This window comes from Aotus nancymaae, unplaced genomic scaffold (genome assembly GCF_030222135.1).
Source record: "Aotus nancymaae isolate 86718 unplaced genomic scaffold, 86718_ANA_hifiasm-v0.15.2.pri h1tg000058l, whole genome shotgun sequence".
Taxonomy (NCBI): domain Eukaryota; kingdom Metazoa; phylum Chordata; class Mammalia; order Primates; family Aotidae; genus Aotus; species Aotus nancymaae.
In genome coordinates this window covers 6,609,529-6,632,196 of record NW_026988472.1, presented here as the reverse complement: position 1 = coordinate 6,632,196, position 22,668 = coordinate 6,609,529, and the positions used below count along the sequence as shown (strand labels likewise).

At 43.9% G+C, this 22,668-nt stretch overlaps 1 protein-coding gene across 1 annotated transcript in view; it reads right to left on the bottom strand.

Annotated features, from left to right (window-relative positions):
* Positions 1-18,462: 18,462 nt before the first annotated feature.
* SMC1A (structural maintenance of chromosomes 1A) overlaps positions 18,463-22,668 on the bottom strand; it is a 58,839-nt gene continuing 54,633 nt past the window's right edge. The window contains exons 26-27 of the mRNA XM_012477284.2: positions 21,430-21,518; positions 18,463-18,646 (exon numbers count right to left, since the gene is read on the bottom strand). The gene's annotated coding sequence lies outside the window, so the exon portion shown is untranslated. The remainder of the gene's footprint in view (positions 18,647-21,429; positions 21,519-22,668) is intronic.

The window sequence follows — 22,668 nt, the reverse complement described above, 5'->3', positions numbered from 1 at the left end:
ACCACACACAAAACACAAAATATCCAAATATATTACACTTTACAGGGTAACTTCTTAACTATAGAGTGTGATTTCCAGAAGATACAGTAGAAAAGTTTTGAAGGAAGCAAAGCAGTTCAAGGTTGACTCAAGGGAGGGAAAACGCAGATTTGTAAGAATACAGGCAAGGCCAGGCACAGTGACTCACACCTACAATCCCAGCACTCTGGGAGGCTGGGGTAGGAGGACTGCTTGAGGCCAGAGTTCCAGACCAGCCTGGGCAACATAATGAGACTTTGTCACTACAAAAAAAAAAAAAAAAAAAAAAAAAATAGCTAATTGTGGTGGTGCATGCTTGTAATTTCAGCTACTCAGGAGTTTGAAGTGGGAAGATCTCTTGAGCCCAGGAGTTTGAGGCTGAGATGAGCTATGATAATGCCACTGCATTCCAACCTGGGTGACAGAGAAAGACCCTGTCTCAAAAAATAAAAAGCAAAATAGGAATGAACAGATGACTAAAGGAGCTTATATAAAAGATGATGGTTACTGTATTAGTTACCTATTGCTGAGTAGCAAATGGCCACAAATTTTGTGGCTTAAAACAACATTTTGGCCGGGCGCGGTGGCACACACCTGTAATCCCAGCACTTTGGGAGGCCAAGGTGGGTGGATCACCTGAGGTCAGAGTTCGAGACCAGCCTGACTAACATAGTGAAACTCCATCTCTACTAAACACACACACACAAAAAATTAGCCAGGCGTGGTGGTTCATGCCTGTAATCCCAGCTGCTTGGAGGCTGAGGCAGGAGAAACATTTGAACCCAGGAGGCGGAGGTTGCAGTGAGCCACGATCATGCCACTGCACTCCAACCTGGGCAACAAGAGCAAAATCTCATCTCAAAAAATAAAAAAAACCCAATATTCTTCATTTCATAATTTCTGTAGGTCACGAATCTATACACAGCTTAACTGGGCCCTCTGCTTCAGGGTCCCTCACAAGACTGTAATAAAGGTGTCATCCAGGGATAGAGCCTCATCTGAAGGTTTGACGGAGGAAGGACTCACTTCCAAGATCACCTGGTCATTGGCAGATTTTCAATTCCTCAAAGACTGTTAGAGTGAGCACCACAGTTTCTGCCTGGATGCTGCTCTTCAGTTTCTTCCCACATGGACCTTCCCAACATGGCTTCATCAAAGCCAACAAAAGAGATAATCATAGTCTAGCAAGATAGAAAACAGAGTTTCATAGTTGGTTATTTATTTATTTATTTATTTTTGAGACAGGGCCTTGTCATGTCACCCATGCTACTGTGCAGTAGCGTGATCACAGCTCACTGCAGCCTCAACCTCCTGGGCTCAAGTGATTCTCCCACCTCAACTTCCTGAGTAGCTGGGACTACGGGTGTATGCCACCATGCCTTGCTAATTTTTCTTTTCTTTTTTTTTCTTTGTAGAGATGGGATCTCTTTATGTTTCTCAGCCTGGTTTCAAACTCCTGTGCTCAAGCGATCCGCCTGCCTCAGCCTGCCAAAGTGCTGGAATTACAGGCATGAGCCACTATGCCCGGTGATCAATTACATTTTCAAGAAAATTATGGTCTCTGATGGAAGAGGAAACTTTAGGCTCATAAGGCTAACTAGATCGTAACCACTTCCAGCTGTGTGAGGTAGCTCATGCTTGTAATCCCAGCACTTTGGGAGGCTGAGGCAGGAGGATGGCTTGAGCCCAGGAGTTTGAGACCAGCCTGGGCAACAAAGCAAGATCCTGTCCCTACCAAAAAAAAAACAAATTATCTGGGCATGGTGGCATGCACCTGTAGTCCCAGCTACTTGGGAAGTGAAGGTGGAGGATCGCTTGAGCCCAGGAATTCAAGACCGCAGTGAGCTGTGATCACACTACCGCACTCCAGCCTGGGTGACAGAGTGAGACCCTGTCTCTAAAAATCAAAATAAATAAATAGTAACCACCTCCATTTGTGTAGCACTTTATGGTTTACAAATCTGCTTTTGGATCATTATTTAATTTGATTCTCTTAACAACTCTGTGAGGTAGCCAGGCAAGGGAACTAATGTTCAAAAAGGCTATGTGGCTACCCCCGATCTCACAATCAGTGGGTGGCAGAACTGGGACTAGAGCCTCAGTCTTCAAATTCCTAACCTATTACACCAGAGCAATTTCTCCAAAATCCAGAGATATGCCATTTTCCCTCTTCAATAGCTTATCCCACCATTTTCCTCCCTCTCTGGGTTCTTATCCTGGCTCAGTTATCACTAGCCAGTAAGTCAACCTCACTTCACCTCCAAAAATTATTGTAGGGATCAGAGAAAATGTTTGTGAAGCTCCCGGCACACTGCCTGGCACACAGTAAGTGCTCACTAAATGCAAATTATAAGCTGTTATTATCCTTTCAAATGTTCCAGCCCACCCTCATTGCCAGTCACCTCCACTTTTGCTCCTTCCCCCGAATCTCTGTGGTACCACATCCCAAGGCACAACTTGCTTTCAGAAGACACCAACACCTAACAACCTTTACAGGCAGATATTGCCTATTTCCCAATACTTCCAACAAAGAGCATTTGATTGTCAGTAACGGGGCTTCAGCTTTTTCTTTTCTTTCTTTTTTTTTTTTTTTTTGAGACAGAGTCTCACTCCGTCACCAGGTGCCAGGCTGGAGTGCAGTGGCGCGACCTCGGCTCACTGCAAGCTCTGCCTCCTGGGGTCAAGCAATTCTCCTGCCTCAGCCTCCCGAGTAGTTGGGACTACAGATGCGCGCCACCATGCCCAGCTAATTTTTTGTATTTTTAGTAGAGACAGGGTTTCACCATGTTGACCAGGATGGTCTCCATCTCTTGACCTCGTGATCCACCCGCCTTGGCCTCCGAAAGTGCTGGGATTACAGGCGTGAGCCACCGCGTTCGGCCCAGCTTTATCTTTTCAAACAAAAAAGCAAACCCTTAAAATATAGCTGTAACACCTGGTGCCCAAATCTTGGTTACTAAAGAGCCAGGGCTCCTTGGGAAAATGGCTAGTTCCAGGGCTGCGGCAGGGAAAGCATAAGATGGGACTGCAGCATCTTGGGGTGCTAGAAAACAAAGAATTGTTCAAAGAGAGATGGAGATATGTCCAAGGACACAGCAGATTAGAGGTGTCCTAATGGTCAAATATGGAACATTTGCACATCAAAATAAAGAATAGTTTAATGTGTTATAACCCACTGCGTAAAGGAGACAACCATAAGTCCATGAGGATATAAATAAATAAACGTAGGAGAAAGAAAACTGCTCCCTTATACTGGAAAGCCAACCCAAGACATGTCAAAAGAATGATGGCATTTGAAAATCAACATTTGTGGACCTCAGCCATAATAATTGTTCCAGGTGAGAATCATCAGTGAACAGTAAAACTGGTGGGTGAAAGTTTGAGTAAGAGTATATTTACATAAGCCCAATGCATCTCCCCACAAGGTACTACAGTAACTTTACAGTGGAGAAACCCAATGGACGCTACCTTAACCAAGTGATGCAAGTTTGCATTGACATTAATGGGACAATCAGACATCATGTGCATCCAGATATGATGCACTGAAAGAGACACAGCATCACTTCTGTGAGATTCCTACCAAAATGCATAACCTGAGTCTAATTACGAGGAAGCATCAGACAAACACGAATTGAGGGACTGTCCAAAAACAACTAGCCTGCACTCTCCAAAAATGTCAGTGTCATGAAACAGAGAAAGACTGAGGGACTCTTCCATATGGAAGGAAACTACAGAGCTATAACAACCAAATGCACATTATTCAGAGGATTGTTTTTTTGGCTATAAAGGCTATGATTGAGGAAATTTGTGAGTTCTGAATAAGGTCTGTAGATTCTATATATAATAGTATTGTTATCGATGTGAATTTTCTGATTTTTGATAATTGTTCAGCGTTTATAAAACACAATTCTTTATTTTTTTTACTTATTTTTTTCCTTCGAAGCTACTGCAAAAAAACACAATTCTTTATCTTAGGAAATACTCATTGAAGTATTTAGGGATAAAAAGGCATTATGTCTGTAACTGACTATCAATTTAATCAGTTCTGGAGAAAAAGAAATACATGTATAAAGAATATATATATAAAGAATACACATATAAATATATATGGGTAGATAGATCAATAGATCAATGGAACAGAATATATATATGAGACAGAGGAAGAAACAGTAGGCTAAACAAATGTGGTAAAATGTGAACATTTAACAAATCTAGGTGAAGAGTATACAGCAATTCTTTGTACGATTCTTGAAACTTTTCTGTAAGTCTGAAATTGTCAAAATAAAAATTCAAAAAAAATCCTAATGGAAAAAACATAGCTAAAAAACATCTGTGACTGGGTGTGGTGGCTGTAATCCCAACACTTTGGGAGGCCAAGGTGAGCAGATCACTTGAGGTCAGGAGTTTGAGACCAGCCTGGTCAATATGGTGAAACCCCATCTCTATTAAAAATACAAAAATTAGCCGGGTGTGGTGGTAGGCACCTGTACCCCCAGCTACTCGGGAGGCTGAGGTGGGAGAATTGCTTGAACCAGGGAGGCAGAGGTTGCAGTGAGTTGAGATCACGCCACTGCACTCCAGCCTGGGAGACAGAGCAGGACTCCATCTCAAAAAAACCCAGAAAAACAACAACAAAAAAATCCCAGCACTTTAGAAGGCCAAGGTGCACAAATTACTTGTGGCAAAACCTAGTCTCTACAAAAAGTACAAAAATTAGCCAGGGGTGGTGGCACGCACCTATGGTCCCAGCTACTGGGGAGGCTCAAGTGGGAGCATGGCTTGAGCCTGTCAGGTTGAGGCTGCAGTGAGCCATAACTGCATCACACTACTCTAGCCTAGGCAACAGAGCGATACTCTATCTCAAAAATAAATAAATAAAATAAATAAATAAATAAAAAGGCCAGGCATGGTGGCTCATGCCTGTAATCCCATCATTTTGGGAGGCTGAGGCGGGTGGATCAGCTGAGGTCAAGAGTTCAAAACCAGCCTGACCAACATGGTGAAACCCTGTCTCTACTGCAAATACAAAATTAGCTGGGTGTGGTTATGCATGCCTATATTCTCAGCTACTTGGGAGGCTGAGGTAGAAGAATCGCTTGAACCCAAGAGACAGAGGTTGCAGTGAACCAAGATCACACCATTGCACTCCAGCCTGGGCAACAAGAGCGAAACTCTGTCTCAAAAAAAAAAAAAAAAAAAAAAAAAAAAACACAAAAAACCTACAGCTAGTGTCGTATTTACTGGTGAGAAACTAGAAGCTTTCTCCCCAAGGTCAGGAACAAGGAAGGCATGGGTGTCTGCTCTCACTACTCCTATTCAATATCATACTAGAAGTCCTAAATAATGCAAAATGACAAGAAAAGAAAAGGTACACAGATTAGGATAGAACAAATAAAATAGTCTCTGTTTGCAGATGACATGATTGCTATGTCGAAAATCCCGAGGAATCAGTAAAAAACTCCTGGAACTAATAAGCAATTATAGCAAGGTTGCAGGATACGAGGTTAATACATAAAAGTCAAGTGCTTTCTTTCTTTTCTTTTCTTTTTTTTTTTAATAGAGACAGAGTCTCACTATGTTATCAGACTGGTCTTGAACTCCTGGGCTCAAGTGATCCTCCTGCCTTGGCCTCCCAAAGTGCTGGGATTACAGGTGTGTCCAGCCTCAAGTGCTTGCTTATATACCAGCAATGAATAGTTGGAATTTAAAATAAAAAACACAATATCATTTATCATTAGCGGCAAGAAAATGAAATATTTAGGTATAAATCTAACAAAATAAGTACAAGATCTACATGAGGAAAACTATAAAACACTGATAAAAGAAATCAGAGAAAATATAAATGGAGACCTATTTCTTGTATACAGATAGGAAGACTGAATATTATCAAGATGTCAGTTTTTGCCAACTTGATCTATAGATTCAACACAATCCCAAACAAAATCCCACTAAATTATTTGTTGGGTATCAACAAACTAATTCTAAATTTTATCTGGAAAGGCAAAGGACCCAGAATAACCAATACAATATTGAAGGAGAAAAACGAAGTCAGAAGACTGACACCACCTGGCTTCAAGACTTACTAAATAAAGCTACAGTTACCAAGACAGTGTGTTATTGATAAAAGAATAGACAAATAGATTAATGGAACAGAATAGAGAGCCTAGAAAAAGATACACGCAAATATAACCAACTGAGTTTTGACAAAGAAGCACAGGCAATTCAATAGAAGAAGGATGCTCTTTTTGACAATTGGTGCTGGAATAACTGGACATCTGCATGCAAAAACATTCATCTAGACACAGATCTTAAACCTTTCACAAATATTAACTCAAAATGGATCATAGGCCTAAGTATAATATGCAAAACTATAAAATTCCTAGAAGGTGACATAGGAGAAAATCCAGGTGACTTTGGCTTTGGCGATGACTTTTTATTTTATTTTATTTTTATTTTTTTGAGACAGAGTCTCACTCTGTCACCCAGGCTGGAGGGCATGGCACAATTTAGGCTCACTGCAACCTCTGTCCCCCAGGCTCAAGCGATCCTCCTACCTCAGTCTCCCGAGTAGCTAGGACCACAGGTGTACACCACCATGCCCAAATAATTTTCCATATTTTTAATAGAGACGTGGTCTTGCCATGTTGCCCAGGCTGGCAATAACTTTTTAGATAGAACACCAAAAGCACAATGCATAAAAGAAAAAACTGATAAATTTGGTTTCGTTACGATTAAAAACTTGTGCTCTGCTGAGGACACTTTTAAGAGAATGAAAAGACAAGCCACAAAATGGAGAAAAATAGCTGCAAAACACCTATCTAATAAAGAACTGGTATCTAAAAGATACAATCACCTCTTAAAACTCAACAATAAGGCCAGACACGGTGGCTCATGCCTGTAATCCCAGCACTTTGGGAGGCCAAGGTGAGTAGATTGCTTGAGTCCAGGAGTTCAAGACCAGCCTGGGCAACATGGCAAAACTCCATCCCTATAAGAAAAAACAATAATAATTTTAAAAAAGAAAAAAGAAACCCCTCAACAATAAAAAAGCAAACAATCCAATTTAAAAGTGAGCAAAAGATCTCAGCAAAGAAGATATACAGATGGCAAAGAAGCATATGAAAAGATGCGCAACGTCATGTATCATTAGGGAATTGAGAATTAAACTAACAGTAAGATATCACCACAACCCTATTAGAATGGCTAAGATCCAAAATACTGACAGCATCAAATGTTGACAAGGAATGTAGAGCAACAGGAATCCTCACTGCAAAGTGGGAATGTAAAATAGTACAGCCACTTTGGAATAGTCTCTTACAAAGATAAACTTACTCTTTCTTACCATATGATCCAGAAATCGTGCTTCTTGGTATTTACCCATATGAGCTGAAAATTTATGTTCACATAAAAATCTACACATGAATGTTTATAGCAATTGTTTTCAAAGTTGCTAAAACTTGGAAGCAACCAAGGTGACTGAGAAAACACATCATGGTACATCCATTCAATGAAATATTATCGGGCAATAAAAAACAAGCTATCAAGCCATGGAAAGACGTGGAGGAAGCTTAAATGCATATTGCTAAGTGGAGGACACCAATCCTTCCTTCATACTGTAGGCTAGCTACGTACTGTATGATTCCAACTATGAGACATTCCGGAAAGCCAACTATGGAACAGTAAAAGCTCAAAAGTTGCCAGGGCTTTGAGGGAAGGAGAATGGGGTGAATAGGTGGAGTACAGAGGACCTTTTTTTTTTTTTGACACAGGGTCTCACTCTGTCACCCAGGCTGGAGTGCAGTGGCACAATCTCGGCTCACTGCAACCTCCACCTCCTGGGTTCAAGCGATTCTCCTGCCTCAGCCTCCTGCACCCAGCTAATTTTTGTATTTTTAGTAGAGATGGGGTTTCACCATGTTGGCCAGGATGGTCTCAATATCTCTTTTTTTTTTTTTTTGAGACAGAGTATTGCTCTGTCGCTAGGCGCTAGGCTAGAGTTCAGTGGTGTGATCTCGGCTCACTGCAACCTCCGCCTCCCAGGTTCAAGCAATTCTCCTGCCTCAGCCTCCCAAGTAGCTGGGACTACAGGCACGCACTACCACTCCCAGCTAATTTTTGTATTTTAGTAGAGATGAGGTTTCACCATGTTGGCGAGGATGGTCTCGATCTTTTGACTTTGTGGTCCACCCGCCTCGGCCTCTCAAAGTGCTGGGATTACAGGCCTGAGCCACCACATCTAGCCAAGCACAGAAGATTTTTTAGGGCAATGAAGCTACTCTGTATGATACTGTAATGGTAGATACATAACATTAGACATTTGTCAAAACCCACAGAATGTACAACCCCAAGAGTGAACCTTCAAGCAAACTATGGACTTTAGTTAATAATAATGTACCAGGCCAGGTACAGTGGCTCACACCTGTAATCCCAGCACTTTGGAAGGCTGAGGCTGGTGAATCAGGAGGTCAGGAGTTTGAGACCAGCCTGGCCAACATGGTGAAACCCTGTCTCCACTAAAAATACAAAAGTTAGCAGGGTGTGATGGCAACACCCGTAATCCCAGCTAGTCAGGAGTATGAGGCAGGAGAATTACTTGAACCTGGGAGGCAGAGATTGCAGTGAGCCAAGATCGCACCACTGCACTCCAGCCTGGGCAATGGAGCGAGACTCTGTCTCAAAATAATAACAATAATAATAATGTACCAATATTGGCTCATCGGTTTTAACAAATGTATCCCATGTTAATAATAGAGGAAACTGTAGTAGGGTAAGGGGGTTTATGGAAACTCTTTGTACTTTTCACCCAGTTTTTGTGTAAACCTAAAACTGCTCAAAAAAATAAAGTCTAGGGTTGGGCATGGTAGCTCACACCTGTAATCCCATCACTTTGGGAGGCCAAGGTGGGAGAATCACTTGAGCCTAGGAGTTTGAGATTAGTCTAGGCAACATAGGGAGATCCTGTCTCGACAAAAAATTAAAAACTTAGCCAGGCGTGGTGGTGCATGCCTATGGTCCCAGCTACTCAGGGGGCTGAGGTGGGAGGTCAACGGTGTAGTGAGCCATGATCACACCACTGCACTCCAACGTGAGCAACAAGGAGAGATCCTGTGTCTCAAAACAAACAAACAGACAAAAAATAAAAATAAAGTCTCTGGCCGGCTGCAGTGGCGCACGTCTGTAATCCCAGCACTTTGGGAGGCCAAGGCAGGTGGATCACGAGGTCAGAAGTTCAAGACCAGCCTGGCCAACATGGTGAAACCCCGTCCCCCCCAAAAAAACAAAAACAACTCTATATTTTTCTTCAAAAAATGGAAATACTGAAAAATGCTACAACATGTATGAAGCTTGAAAACATCATGCTAGTGAGAAGTCAATCACAGAAGGCCACATTTTGTATGATTCTTTTTATATGAAATATTCAGAATAGGCCAGGCGCAATGACTCACACCTGTAATCCAAGCACTTTGGGAGGCCGAGGTGGGCGGATCCCCAGATCAGGAGTTTAAGACCAGCTTGACTAACATGGTGAAACTCCATCTCTACTAAAAGTACAAAAATTAGCTGGGCCTGGTGGCACACGCCTGTAATCCCAGCTACTCAGGAGGCTAAGGCAGGAGAATCACTTGAACCAGGGAGGCAGAGGTTGCGGTGAGCCGAGATGACGCCACTGCACTCCAGCCTGGGTGACAGAGTGAGACTCCGTCTCAAAAAAAAAAAAAAAAAAAAAAACCGCAATATTCAGAATAGGCAAATCTACAGAGGCAGAAAGTAAACTGGTGGTTGTCTAGTGATGGGTGATGGGGACACTGGGGGATGATGGCTAAGGGGTATAGGGTTTCTTTTTGGAGCTGATATAGCTTGGCTGTGTCCCTACCCAAATCTCATCTCAAATTGTAATCCCCATAATCCCCACGTCAAGGGAGGGACCTAGTGGAAGGTGATTGACTCATGGGGGTGGTTTCCCCCATGCTGTTTTCATGATAGTGAGAGAATCCTCACGAGATCTGATGGTTTTTTTTTTTTTGAGACAGAGTCTCGCTCTGTCACCAGGCGCCAGGCTGAAGTGCAGTGGCACAATCTCATCTCACTGCAACCTCCGCCTTCCAGGTTCAAGCAATTCTCTTGCCTCAGCCTCCCGAGTAGCTGGGATTACAGGCGCATGCCACAACACCCAGTTAATGTTTGTATTTTAGTAGAGACGAGGTTTCACTATGTTGGCCAGGATGGCCTCGATCTCTTGACCTCGTGATCTGCCCACCTCGGCCTCCCAAAGTGCTGGGATTACAGGCCTGAGCCACTACGCCTGGTGATCTGATGGTTTTATAAGTGTTTGACAGTTCCTCTTTGACACACTCTGTCTCCGGCTACCATGTAAGATGCGCCTGCTTCCCCTTCTGCATGATTTTAAGCTTCCTGAGTCCTCCTCAGTCATGCAAAACTGTGAGTCAATTAAACTTCTTTTATTTATAAATTATTCCAGACTCTGGCAGTTCTTTATAGCAGTGTGAAAACGAACTAATACAAGAGTAATGAAAAATATTCTAAAATTGATTGTGGTGATGGTTGAACAACTCTATGGATATACTAAAAGCCATTGAATTCTACAGTCTATTTTTTTCTTTTTCTTATTTTATTTATTTTCACCTCCAGTTTCATGCCGGATGAATTCTACATTCTGAAGGGGTGAATTGTATGGTAAGTGAATTATATCTCAATAAAGCTGTTCAAAAGGACCAAAAAACAGGCCGGGTGCGGTGGCTCATGCCTGTAATCCCAGCACTTTGGGATTCTGAGGCGAGTGGATCACCTGAGGTCAGGACTTCAAGACCATCCTGACCAACATGGAGAAGGCCCATCTCTACTAAAAATATAAAATTAGCCAGATGTGGTGGTGCATGCCTGTAATCTCAGCTACTGGAGGGACTGAGGCAGGAGAATCACTTGAACCCAGGAGGCAGAGGTTTCGATGAGCCGAGATCGCGCCATTGCACTCCAGCCTGGGCAACAAGGGTGAAACTGTCTCAGAAAAAAAAAAAAATACCCACCCCCCACACCCCCCACACACTTGTGTAGCCTTAGAATATTCACACAAAGGTCCTACAAAAAATTGATAACAGTGGAGAGCCCCAGTGGAGATCTGAGGAACTGAGGATGAGAGGTGAGAAAGAGACCGTTTTTACTGTGTAACCTCTTGTGTCATTTGAAGGTTTTGTGCATGACATACTCCAAAGTTTCCCTCAAATACTACTGCTTCCCAAAAGCTTACCCTGCTTTTCCTTACTTTTCTCAAACAACAATCTCTCTCTATGCCATCTCCCAAAATAAGACAGAGAAAATCAAACCTAAAACCTGGCCAAACAAATCTAAAGAAAGTAAGAAAAAAATAAAATAAATGCCAAAACCCACGCAGAAAGGAATTCCGTAAGTATATCCACTCAATGGAATATTTTGTGGCCATTTAAATGATGTTTATAAAAATTTTAATGGGAAATGTTTATGTGAAAGTGGCAGAATGTAATTGAACATACAGCATGATCCCAAATATGATTTTTCTAGGCCTAGAAAAAAACCTAAGTACACCAAGATGCTAACACTGGTTGTATTTAGATGGTAGGAATTTTTTTCCCCCTAAATTTTCATCAGTGAACACTTATTACTTTTGGTGGGACGGAAGTTATCATTAGTTTGTTCAAGGCTTCTCTCTTGATTCCTTTCCTTTGTTAATTTTATTCTTTCGCCTGTATTTCCACTCCCTTTACACCCAAAGACAAACATTTCAATGTATTTAATGAATTTTACTTTTAACATCAGAAAAATTTGCACATGTATATATATTTTTTATTTTATCTTTTTCTTTTTCTTTTTTTTTTATTTTTAGAGACGAGGTCTCGCTATGTTGCCCAGGCTGGAGTGCAGTGGCTATTCACAGGTGCAATCCCACTACTGATCAGCACGGGAGTTTTGACCTGCTCCGTTTCCAACCTGGGCTGGTTCACTCCTCCTTAGGCAACCTTGTGGCCCCCCGCTCCCAGGAGGTCACCATATTGATGCCAAACTTAGTTCGGACACCCGATCGGCATAGCGCAATATAGCCCAGAACTCCTGGGCTCAAGCGATCCTCCCACCTCCGCCTCCCGAGTAGTTGGGACTACAGGCACGCGTCACCGCGCCCGGCTATGTATATATATTTTAAGGAGTTCCTACGAATTTTTTAGACAGGGTCTTGCTCTGTCACCCAGGCTGGAGTGCAGTGGTGTGATCTCGGCTCACTGCAGCCTCCACCTCCCAGGCTCAAGTGGTCCTCCCACCTCGGCCTCCCAAGTAGTTGGGACTACAGGTGTGTGCCACCACACCTGGATAATTTTTGTTGTTACTGTTGTTGTTATTGTAGAGACAGGGTCACACTATATTGTCTAGGCTGGTCTCAAACTCCTGTCTTCAAGTGATCCACCCATCTAGGCCTCCCAACGTGCTGGAATTACAGGTGTGAGCCACTGCACCCAGCCTCTTTTTTTTTAATATGTAGAAAGTGCTCCATCTGGTCTGGCATTCTAGCTATGGGCTATTTACTGCACAAGGTCACAGTAGGCGTTCAAAATATAATTTATTCTCTCTCTTCTACCTTGACAGTTGTTTCTCTAAGACTCAGGTTCCAGGCACGACTTCGCCATTAACTACCCTGTTGTCCAAAGGGAATGCTAAGAGGACAGGACAATGTGAAAAGTGACTTGGAGTTGGCTAGAGTTGGGGGCCCACCACATCGGTACTTAGCTATGTAGCTTTGGCAAGTCACCTAAGCCTCCCTGTGCTTCAGCTTTGTTACCTATAAGGGGGAGGGGAAATAATATCACCTACCTCATAAGGCCCTTACTTTTTTTTTTTTTTTTTTTTTTTGAGACGGAGTCTCACTCTGTCGCCCAGACTGGAGTGCAGTGGCACAATCTTGGCTCACTGCAACCTCCGCCTCACGGGTTCTAGCAATTTTCCTGCCTCAGCCTCCCGAGTAGCTGGGACTACAGGCATACGCCACTGCACCCGGCTAATTTTTTTTTTTAAGATGGAGTTTTGCTCTTGTTGCCCAGGCCACAGTGCAATGGCATGATCTCGGCTCACTGCAACCTCCGCTCCCCTGGGTTCAAGCGATTCTCCTGCCTCAGCCTCCTGAGTAGCTGGGATTACAGGCACCTGCCATCGTGCCCGGCTAATTTTTGTATTTTTAGTAGAGATGAGGTTTTCAGCATCTTGGTCAGGCTGGTCTTGAACTCCTAACCTCGTGATCCACTCCCTCGGCCTCCCAAAGTGCTGGGATTATAGGCGTGAGCCACCGTGCCTGGCCTACGCCCAGCTAATTTTTTGTATTTTAGTAGAGACGGGGTTTCACCGTGTTGCCCAGGCTGGTCTCGAACTCCTGAGCTCAGGCAATCCACCCGCTTCGACCTCCCAAAGTGCTAGGATTACAGGTGTGAACCACCGCGCCCGCCAAGACCCTCACTTTCTATCCGCACTTCTCTTCTACCACGCCTCCCTGCTCAAGACCTATCTAGTTTGGGCTGCTCGGCCACAGAACCTAGCGTCAGCTGACGCAAGCCACGCCCCCATAAACCAAGCCCCGAAGCGGAGGGAAAGCTGCTAGGTAACAAGTCTTGTCACCCAGGCCATCGGGCTAGAGTGCGCAATCACAGAGCTGAAAACAAATTTCATTCGTCATCCAACCATTCATGCTCCTGGATTCATTTAATGAATATTCGACGACTCTTCCTCTTGGGACTATCCAGGTGCTGGGCTTTGCTGGAGACAGAATTCCTGCCCTCAGGGAACTTCTGATCTGAAAGGAGAAAGCGCCCCAGACAACAGTTCTGCACGGTACAGGAGCAGAGGGGCGCTGTGGGAGCCCAGATGACAGGATCCCATCCAACTTGGGAACCAAGATAGGCTGCATGAATAAAGTGACACTTGAACAGCTGAGTTAATGGGGTTTGGGTGTCAGTGTGAAAGGCTTTTCATGCAGAGGACATTGTAAAGACACCTAGAAAAAAAATAGCCTGGTTCAGTCTAGGAAGCACTTGTAGTTAGTTGCACTTATAGTTATGTGCTCAGTGGTCAGAGCACAGGGTGTGAGGACAAGAGTGGCAGGTGATGAGACTTGAGAGGTCTGGCAGGGGCTGGAACTTATGTGACCTTAATTACCAATCAAGGAGCTAGACTTTAGCCTGTGGGGTATGGAGTGTCATAGAAGGAAAGGTTGTGGTGACTCACATCAATGCCCTCTCACTACTGGTGTGCCGAATATTAGGTTGAAGATAGTCTGGAAACCAGGGAGAAGGTTTGGGGTCATTCATGTGAGGGATGTTGAGGCTCGAACAGGATAGTGACAGAGGATGAGGAAAAAAGGTAGGTTTGACATACAGAAAGGAGAGACTCAACTGGACTTGGTGAGGAATCAGCTATGAGGAGACAGGAGGATTTTAGGCTGCACATAAGGCAGAGAACACAGAGGAAATTGCACAAGTTTAAGGGGGTGATTAAGACAAAGAAAAGTGCCAGAGGCACTCTGAGGGCTGAGAAATCAGTGTGGGATGGAATGGGCAGAAACATGTAAAGTGAGGAGGATCATTACGAGGAGGAGGGATCCGGGCTAAGACTCGCTGTGTGACTTTGGGCCAGTCACTGTCTTTCTCTGGTCCTTTAGGTTTCCACCTGCTAAACTGGGAGATGGAGAATGATAATTGGGAGGAATGAGAATGTTCAAGAAATGCCTAGCCCTGTAGGCAGTATGGTTGGGAAGCATGTGGCAGGTGTCTCTGGTCCAGGGTAGGGTGGGGCCGGGCTGCCATTTGGGCAACAGCGATGCCACAGGCAGGAAGACAAACGTACATGCAGACAGAGGAGGACGCGATGGAGGGGAAATGTGACCTGGACACGCGTGTGTTGGATTTGAGGAGGCCAAATGCCTAGGCAGTCAGAAGTCAAGGCAGTCAAATCAGTCTGACTCTGGGAGGCCCTGTCTTGGCAGTCAGCAGAGAGGGGCATCTCTGGACTGTGGCTCCTAGACTGCCACCTCCTCAGGAAGCACCCAGGTCTGTGAGGCCCGAGTCCTCTGGGTTTTGATCTCAAGTCAGCACCAGCGTTGCTGTGTGAAGCTGAGTCTGTTCTGAACCACTCCGGGTCCAGGTTCCTCATATGAACAACACAAAAAGGCATGTGTGTGTCGGTGGGGAGGTGGAGGAAACATTTCCAAAGGTCCCCTCCCAGTTTGTTATGCTTCAGTTTCATGACCCTAAGTCCTTTTTTAGAAAAGTCTAGTCCTGTCTCTCACTTGCTGTGTGGCTTTGAGCCAGCTGCTGGACCTCTCTGGCCCTATTTTCATATCTGAAATATCAGGAGATTGGGGAGGAGAGGCTCCAACGTCCAGTGATTCTCCCTAGAGGATGTTCACCCTCATCTCCAGCTGAAAGCTTCAGACAAATCAGAGGGAAGTGAGGCGCTGGTCACAGACCACCCCCCTTCCAAATCTTCCGTCTTCTCCCACTGCCCTCCCCTCCGCACTGTCAGGAGCTTGCAGCACTGGCTTGCTTGCCAAACTTGTTGCCATGACAACGGGTTACAAATAACTCAGATGCAGACGAAGATTTTAACCCAAGAGCTGCTGGGCCAAGAACTTCTTGCTCCCTCCTCAGACCAGACTGAGGGAACAATCTGATAGATTTTCAGAAGATGGTCAAGGTTTCTCGGTGTCACAAGAAGTAGTCCTGGCATTCCAGGCCCTCCAAAATCCTGATTCAAATCTTTCCAATCACATTTGCTGCTTGCTCCCATTAAAAAGTGATCACTCCAAAAAAATTAGTCGAGTGTGGTGGCATGAGCCACTACTCCCAGCTACTCAGGAGGCTGAGGCAGGAGAATTCCTTGAAGCTGGGAGGGAGGTGGAGTTTGCAGTGAGCCAAGATCGTGCCACTGCACTACACCCTGGGCGACACAGCGAGACTCCATCTCAAAAAAAAAAAGTGACCACTCCTATTTTTTTGACACCTACTGTATACCAAGCCCTGTGTTGGATGCTTTGTATATAGTATCTAAGGAAATCATAGTATCTAAGGAAATTTTCCCAGAACCCTATCAGGTAGACATGACTATTCTACCTGGGACTGTATTTTACCTGGAACATTATTTTATAGAGAAGAAAACTGAGGCCCATGGATATGAATTGAGCAAGGAGGTCCAAAGAGTCAGAATTTGGCCGGGCGCAGTGGTTCACGCCTGTAATCTCTCATAACTTTGGGAGGCTGAAGCAGGCAGATCACCTGAGGCCAGGAGTTTGAGACCAGCCTGGCCAACATGGTGAAACCCTGTCTCTACTAAAAATACAAAAAAAATTAGCTGGGTGCGGTGGTGGGTGCCTGTAATCCCAGCTACTCGGGAGACTGAGGCAGGAGAATAGCTTGAACCTGGAGGCAGAGGTTGCAGTGAGCTGAGATCACGCCATTGCACTCTAGCCTGGGTGACAAGAGCGAAAATCTGTCTCAAAAAAAAAGAGTCAGAATTCAAACCCAAACCCGTAAGATTTCCAAACCCAGACTTTTTCTATTGCCAATGGTTCACAAATGTTGGTGTACAAACTTGGTGTATTCAGGAAATCTGCAGCAGTTAAAATTCAGATAGTACTGCCGTTCAAGAAGGTGGAATGAATTTGTCTCCTCTAACTCCTAAGACTCCACAAAATAGAAGGATCAAGGGTATAAACTCACAACTCCAAAGAAAACTGGAGGAGCTCCCATCAATGGGGGAGAGATTTCAACAACTTTCTGGCAAGCAGAAAGCGGGTGGGAGGGATGGTAACTGAGAAAGCAGAGCAGGGAAAGGCATGAGCAGAGTCCACATGTAGGAAGAGATCCACTGGGAGAGAGCTGATCTACCCTGCCAAATCCTGGAGAGGTGCAGTAAAGGTATCCCAATGGTGGGAGCAAGACATAAGTGAAAGTGTGTGTTGGAACAGTTAACACCCCCCAACCTTCCCCTTATCTCTCCCATGCTCACAGGTAGAAATCACATGAGCCAAGTATCTACACTCCAGCAAAATATCAGAGGGTTCTCCAAAGAAACCAAACAGTCCCAAATCAAAGGCCTCTATTTTCTGTACTTAAAGGTCCTCCAGCAGATTGTACAGGTCCTTACTCAGTCACTTTAAAGGGAAGTCTAATAGTGGACTTGACAAATACCTGCCCTTACACAGGGCTCCAAATGAATCAACTTTTAATTTTATTTACTTTTAAAATAGAGACCAGGTTTTGCCATGTTGCCCAGGCTGGTCTCAAACTCCTGGCCTCAAGCGATTCTCCCACCTTGGCCTCCCAAAGTGCTATGATTACAGGTGTGAGCCACAGTGCCTGGCTCAACTTTTATTTCGTTCTCCTTAAATCAATGGGCCAGACCAGGCGCGGTGGTTCACGCCTGTAATCACAGGACTTTGGGAGGCCAAGGCGGGTGGATCACCTGAGATCAGGAGTTTGAGAGCAGCCTGACCAACATCGTGAAACCCCATCTCTTAGCTGGGTGTTGTGGCACATGCCTGTAATCCCAGCTACTCTGGGGAGGCTGAGGCAGGAAAATTGCTTGAACCCAGGAGGCAGAGGTTGCAGTGAGCCAAGATCGCACCATTGCACTCCAGCCTGGGCAACAAGAGCAAAACAGTGTTTCAAAAAAAAAAAAAAAATCAATGGACTGATAGGTTCGAACATTTGTGAAGAGATACGCTAATAGACTTATAAATGAACTGATGAAACAAATGGAAAAAACTAAGACTAGGCACATTTCAAGTATGGAAAAACAATAAGCAATTATTAAAATCAGGAATATAAAAAATAAAAATTATAGCATACTTCTTGGCTCTGTAGTGACTACTGATTTACTAGGAATTGGGATATAAACATATTGGAAGAATGAAGGGAGGGAAAGTAGGGTGTGTGTGGAGGGGATTGAAAAGAGGTAAATCCTGTTCTACCATAAGATGTCAAGAGATAATGTCTCAAATTGCTAAGTTAAGAAATAATAGTGCCGGGCGCCATGGCTCACACCTGTAATCCTAGCACTTTGGAAGCACAAGGGGGGTGGATCACTTGAGGTCAGGAGTTCCAGACCAGGCTGGCCAATATGGTGAAACCCAGTCTCTACTAAAAATACAAAAATTAGACAGGTTTGGTGGCAGGCGCCTGTAATCCCAGCTGCTTGGGAGGCTGAGGCAGGACAACTGCTTGAACCTGGGAGGCGGAGGTTGCAGTGAGCTGAGATCGCATCACTGCACTCCAGCCTGGGCGTCCCAGCGAGACGCTGTCTAAAAAAAAGAAAAAGAAAAAGGAAAAGAAATAATGGTATAAGCATATGATGAACCATGGCGGTCCATCAGTTAAAAATCCTTTCAGCTACAAGTAACAAAAAACCCAACTGGCAGTGGCTCAAAAACATACAGCTTTATTTTTTTTTTCAGTTAACAGGAAGTGTGGCATGTATTCAGCTGCTCAATGATGCCATCAAGAAATTGGGCTGCTCTTTCTTCCGTAAATTGGGTTGTCTTCATCCTCGTGCTCATCTCCTCATGATCACAAGATGGCTATCACAGCTCCAGACGGCATGACTATATTCAAAGCAGAAAGAAAGAAGGGGACAACATCAGCTATGTGTCCCTCTGCTCAGGAAAGCAAACACTTTTTCTGAAGTCCTGCAGCAAACATCTCACTGGCCATAGCCAGGTCATGTAGTCATCCTTAGCTGCAACGGAGGGTAAGAAATTATCTGGCTCTTCAGCCTCTGAGTGGGAGGTGGCAAGGAACAAGGGATTTGGAAATAGTTGCCTCTAGGGAGCAGGACTTGCAGTGGGGAGTAGGACAGGATATCGCTGGGTTTTATTAGGCATCTTTTAGCATATTTTATTCTTTTAAGTATGCATATGTTTTCCTTTGATAAAAAATAAAAATTACGCTGTGCACAGTGGCTCACACCTGTAATCCCAGCACTTTGGGAGGCCGAGCCAAGTGGATCACCTGAGGTCAGGAGTTCGAGACCAGCCTGGCCAACATGGTGAAACCCTGTCTCTACTAAAAATACAACAATTAGCCAGGTGTGGTGGCACAGGCCTGTAATCCCCAGCTACTCGGGAGACTGAGGTAGGAGAATCGCTTGAACCCAGGAGGCAGAGGTTGCAGTGAGCCGAGATCATGCCACTACACTCCAGCCTGGGTGACAGAGCGAGACTCCAACTCAAAAATAATAAAATTAAATTGAATTAAAAAATAAAGTGTCATGGTTTCTATGAAAAAATAAATCTTAAAAATAAGAGCTGGTAATACTTTTCTATCTCTAGAGCAAAGGATAGTAATTCACCCTGGAAGCAAACCTACCAGAATAGGCTCTTTACTTAGAATGAGGTATCTCAGGTATCCACCTACTGATCTTAGGGAAAATTGTGCTATCATTATTAACCTGAATGTGGCTGGTGGAAACCAGGACAGCTCTGTGTAGCAGTTAACATGGGTTGACTGTGGTTAGACAGTCTTGGTGCAATTTCCTGTCTACCATTTATTAGCTCTGTGACCCTGGGCGAATGACACCCGGGAGCATCACTTTCCTTGTTTATGAAATGAAAGTAACTCAAGTGCCCGCCACAGAGTAAGCACTCAGCAAATATCCACTATGATTAAAATGTTAAATGTTCTGTGTACTGATACAATCTGGGTGTCCTTTATAGTACTATGCTTCCACTGAGTTAATTTTGTATCCTAAACATGAATTGGGACTAGATTCATGTTTAGTCCCACTTCATATTGGGACTAAAATGCCCAACTGAAAATTGTTTTTGAGAGATATGTGTGCATATTTTTTCTCAGGACTTTGCTCACAGAAGATACTCCATTGGGACCACATCAGGAGACATGAAGGCTTGAATTACTATTGACTCCTGTTGGAGGAAGCATTGTAAAAAGGAATGAGGCTGGATTGCTGGCCCTACTATATACATGGTTATTTAACTTTAAAACAATCTACTCTGTGACATGTGCTGCTGAGTACTGTGATGGCCTCTTATGGGCTATGGGGCCCAAATCAGCACTGTGAGGCAGGTGTGTTAGAATCCCACAAAGAAAATAGATATGGGGAGTGTTACGTGGGAGCAGGAAATGCAGTTGGCCTGGGAGTGGGGAATGCAAAAATGACCTCCTCTCTTTGATGCCAAGGTGAGAGCTGGAGATCTGGATTGCAGGCAGGGAGCACGTGGCAAAAACCATACAGTGGGAAGATAATCTTGCCCACACGTGGTATGAAACTGGGGGGTTATGGAGGACAGCCGGTAGGCAGTCTCCCTCAGAGAGGTATAAGTGACCTCCTGGAGAGGTTATATCTGGTATTCTTTGAAATGTTTCCTTTCTGGCCTGATAATTATCTTCTGTTATCTGTAAGATGCCAGTAAAGTTCTATTAAGCACACATACATAGACGATACTTCATCCATTAAAAAAAAGAAGAAAAGGACGCTAGGAAAAGGCATCTTTGGAGAATAAGAATGCTGAGAAATGGGCCGGACGTGGTGGCTCACGCCTGTAATCCCAACACTTTGGAGGCCAAGGTGGGCAGATCACCTGAGGTCAGGAGTTCAAGACCAGCCTGACCAACAAGGAGAAACCCCGTCTCTACCAAAAATACAAAATTAGCTGGGCGTGGTGGTGCATCCCTGTAATCCCAGCTACTCGGGAGGCTGAGGCAGGAGAATCACTTGAACTCAGGAGGTGGAGGTTGCAGTGAGCCGAGATCACGCCATTGCACTCTAGCCAGGGCAACAAGAGTGAAACTCCATCTCAAAAAAAAAAAAAAAAAAAAAGAATGCCAAGAAATAAAAAGTGACTGTCAAAATAAAGGTATCCAGTAGAAGATAAAGTCATAATATAGAATTTAAAAATCCCCAGCTACTCGGAAAATACATATGTGAGAAGACAATCATCCAGGAGATCCAATATCCAACTAACAGGAGTTCTATAAAGAACAGAGAAAGTAAGCAAAGAAATAGAACAGCAATTTCTCAGAGCAGGGCGACATGAGTCTTCAGATTGAAAGGGCCCACCTACCAGGTGCCCAGCAAAGTAGATGAGAGAAAACCCCACTGCTGGGCACATCATTGTGACATTTCAAAACACTAAGTATGAAGAAAAAAATTAAGTTTCCAGATGTAGAGAAAACAGGTTGCCAGCAAAGGAATGAGAATAATATTAGCATGTGACTTCTAATCAGCAACACTACATGCTAAAGCAGTATCTTCAAAATTCAAAGGAAAAATTGTTTCTAACATAGAATTCTAAAGCTAAACTATCATTGAAATATGAAGGTAAAATAATGATTACATATTCAGATATGTAAAGACCCCAAAATTTACCTTTCTTAAGAAGTTACTTGAAGATGTTCTCCAACAAAATGCACGATGTATCAGTCAAGATTCTTGGATGCAAGTAACAGAAGCAGACTCTAGTTAAGCAGAAAAGAGATTTATTTTATTATTTTATTTTTTTTTTGACAGAGTTTCGCTCTTGTTACCCAGGCTGAAGTGCAATGGCGCGATCTCGGCTCACCGCAACCTCTGCCTCCTGGGTTCAAGCGATTCTCCTGCCTCAGCCTCCCGAGTAGCTGAGATTAGCATGCACTACCATGCCTAATTTTTTGTATTTTTAGTAGAGATGGGGTTTCTCCATGTTGGTCAGGCTGGTCTCGAACTCCTGACCTCAGGTGATCCGCCTGCCTTGGCCTCCCAAAGTGCTGAGATTATAGGCGTGAGCCACCACTCCCAGCCTAGAAAAGAGATTTATTATGAAGTTATCGGGTAGCTCAAAGAAGTCTGGAGAATCAGGCTGAGAACATGGAGTGGGAGCAAGGAAGGCAGGCAGGAGGAACCACAGCTAAGGGCCTACTATAAAAATAGCCTGGTTAGAAGGCCACTGTTTGCCCCCTACTACTCCTACCAGTGGACCTGATCCTACTGGCATATACCACTGCAAAGGAACTCCAACCATTCTCACATCTGTTGTTTTGGTTTATTTGTTGTGGACTTCAGAGTCCCTATCCTCACTCCCATTCTTCTGCCCAACTTAGTGAGCCTCTCCAGTGTAATTAATCTATGTATACTTTCAATCCATCTTCCGTATGTTTATTTAAATGCATATCCATGAAAATACATAGTGTTGTTTTACATTTCTGTAAATGGAATTATGCTATAAATACCATTCCGTTTCTTACTTTTTTTCTCTCAATGCTGGGGATTTTGGAGACCTGTCCATGTGGCTATATGTAAATCTAGTTTATTACTTTTGTTTTCTAGTTTTCCATCCTATGAATATACAGTTTGTTTATCCTGTCCTATGGTGATGAACACCTGATTGCTTGTGATTCCTCACTACCACAAACAGCCCTGCAATGAACAACCTCAACTATATTTTCTTAGGACCTGTGTATAAGAATTTCTCTGGAATATATGCCCAGAAGCGGGATTGCTGGGTTGTAGGGTATACACACACTTAATTTCATGGGTACTGCCAAACTCTCTCTGGAATACCTGTAGCAGTTTACATTCCCACTCACGGTTGTCCTTTTCCTCACATCCTCGTCAGCACTTGATAATATC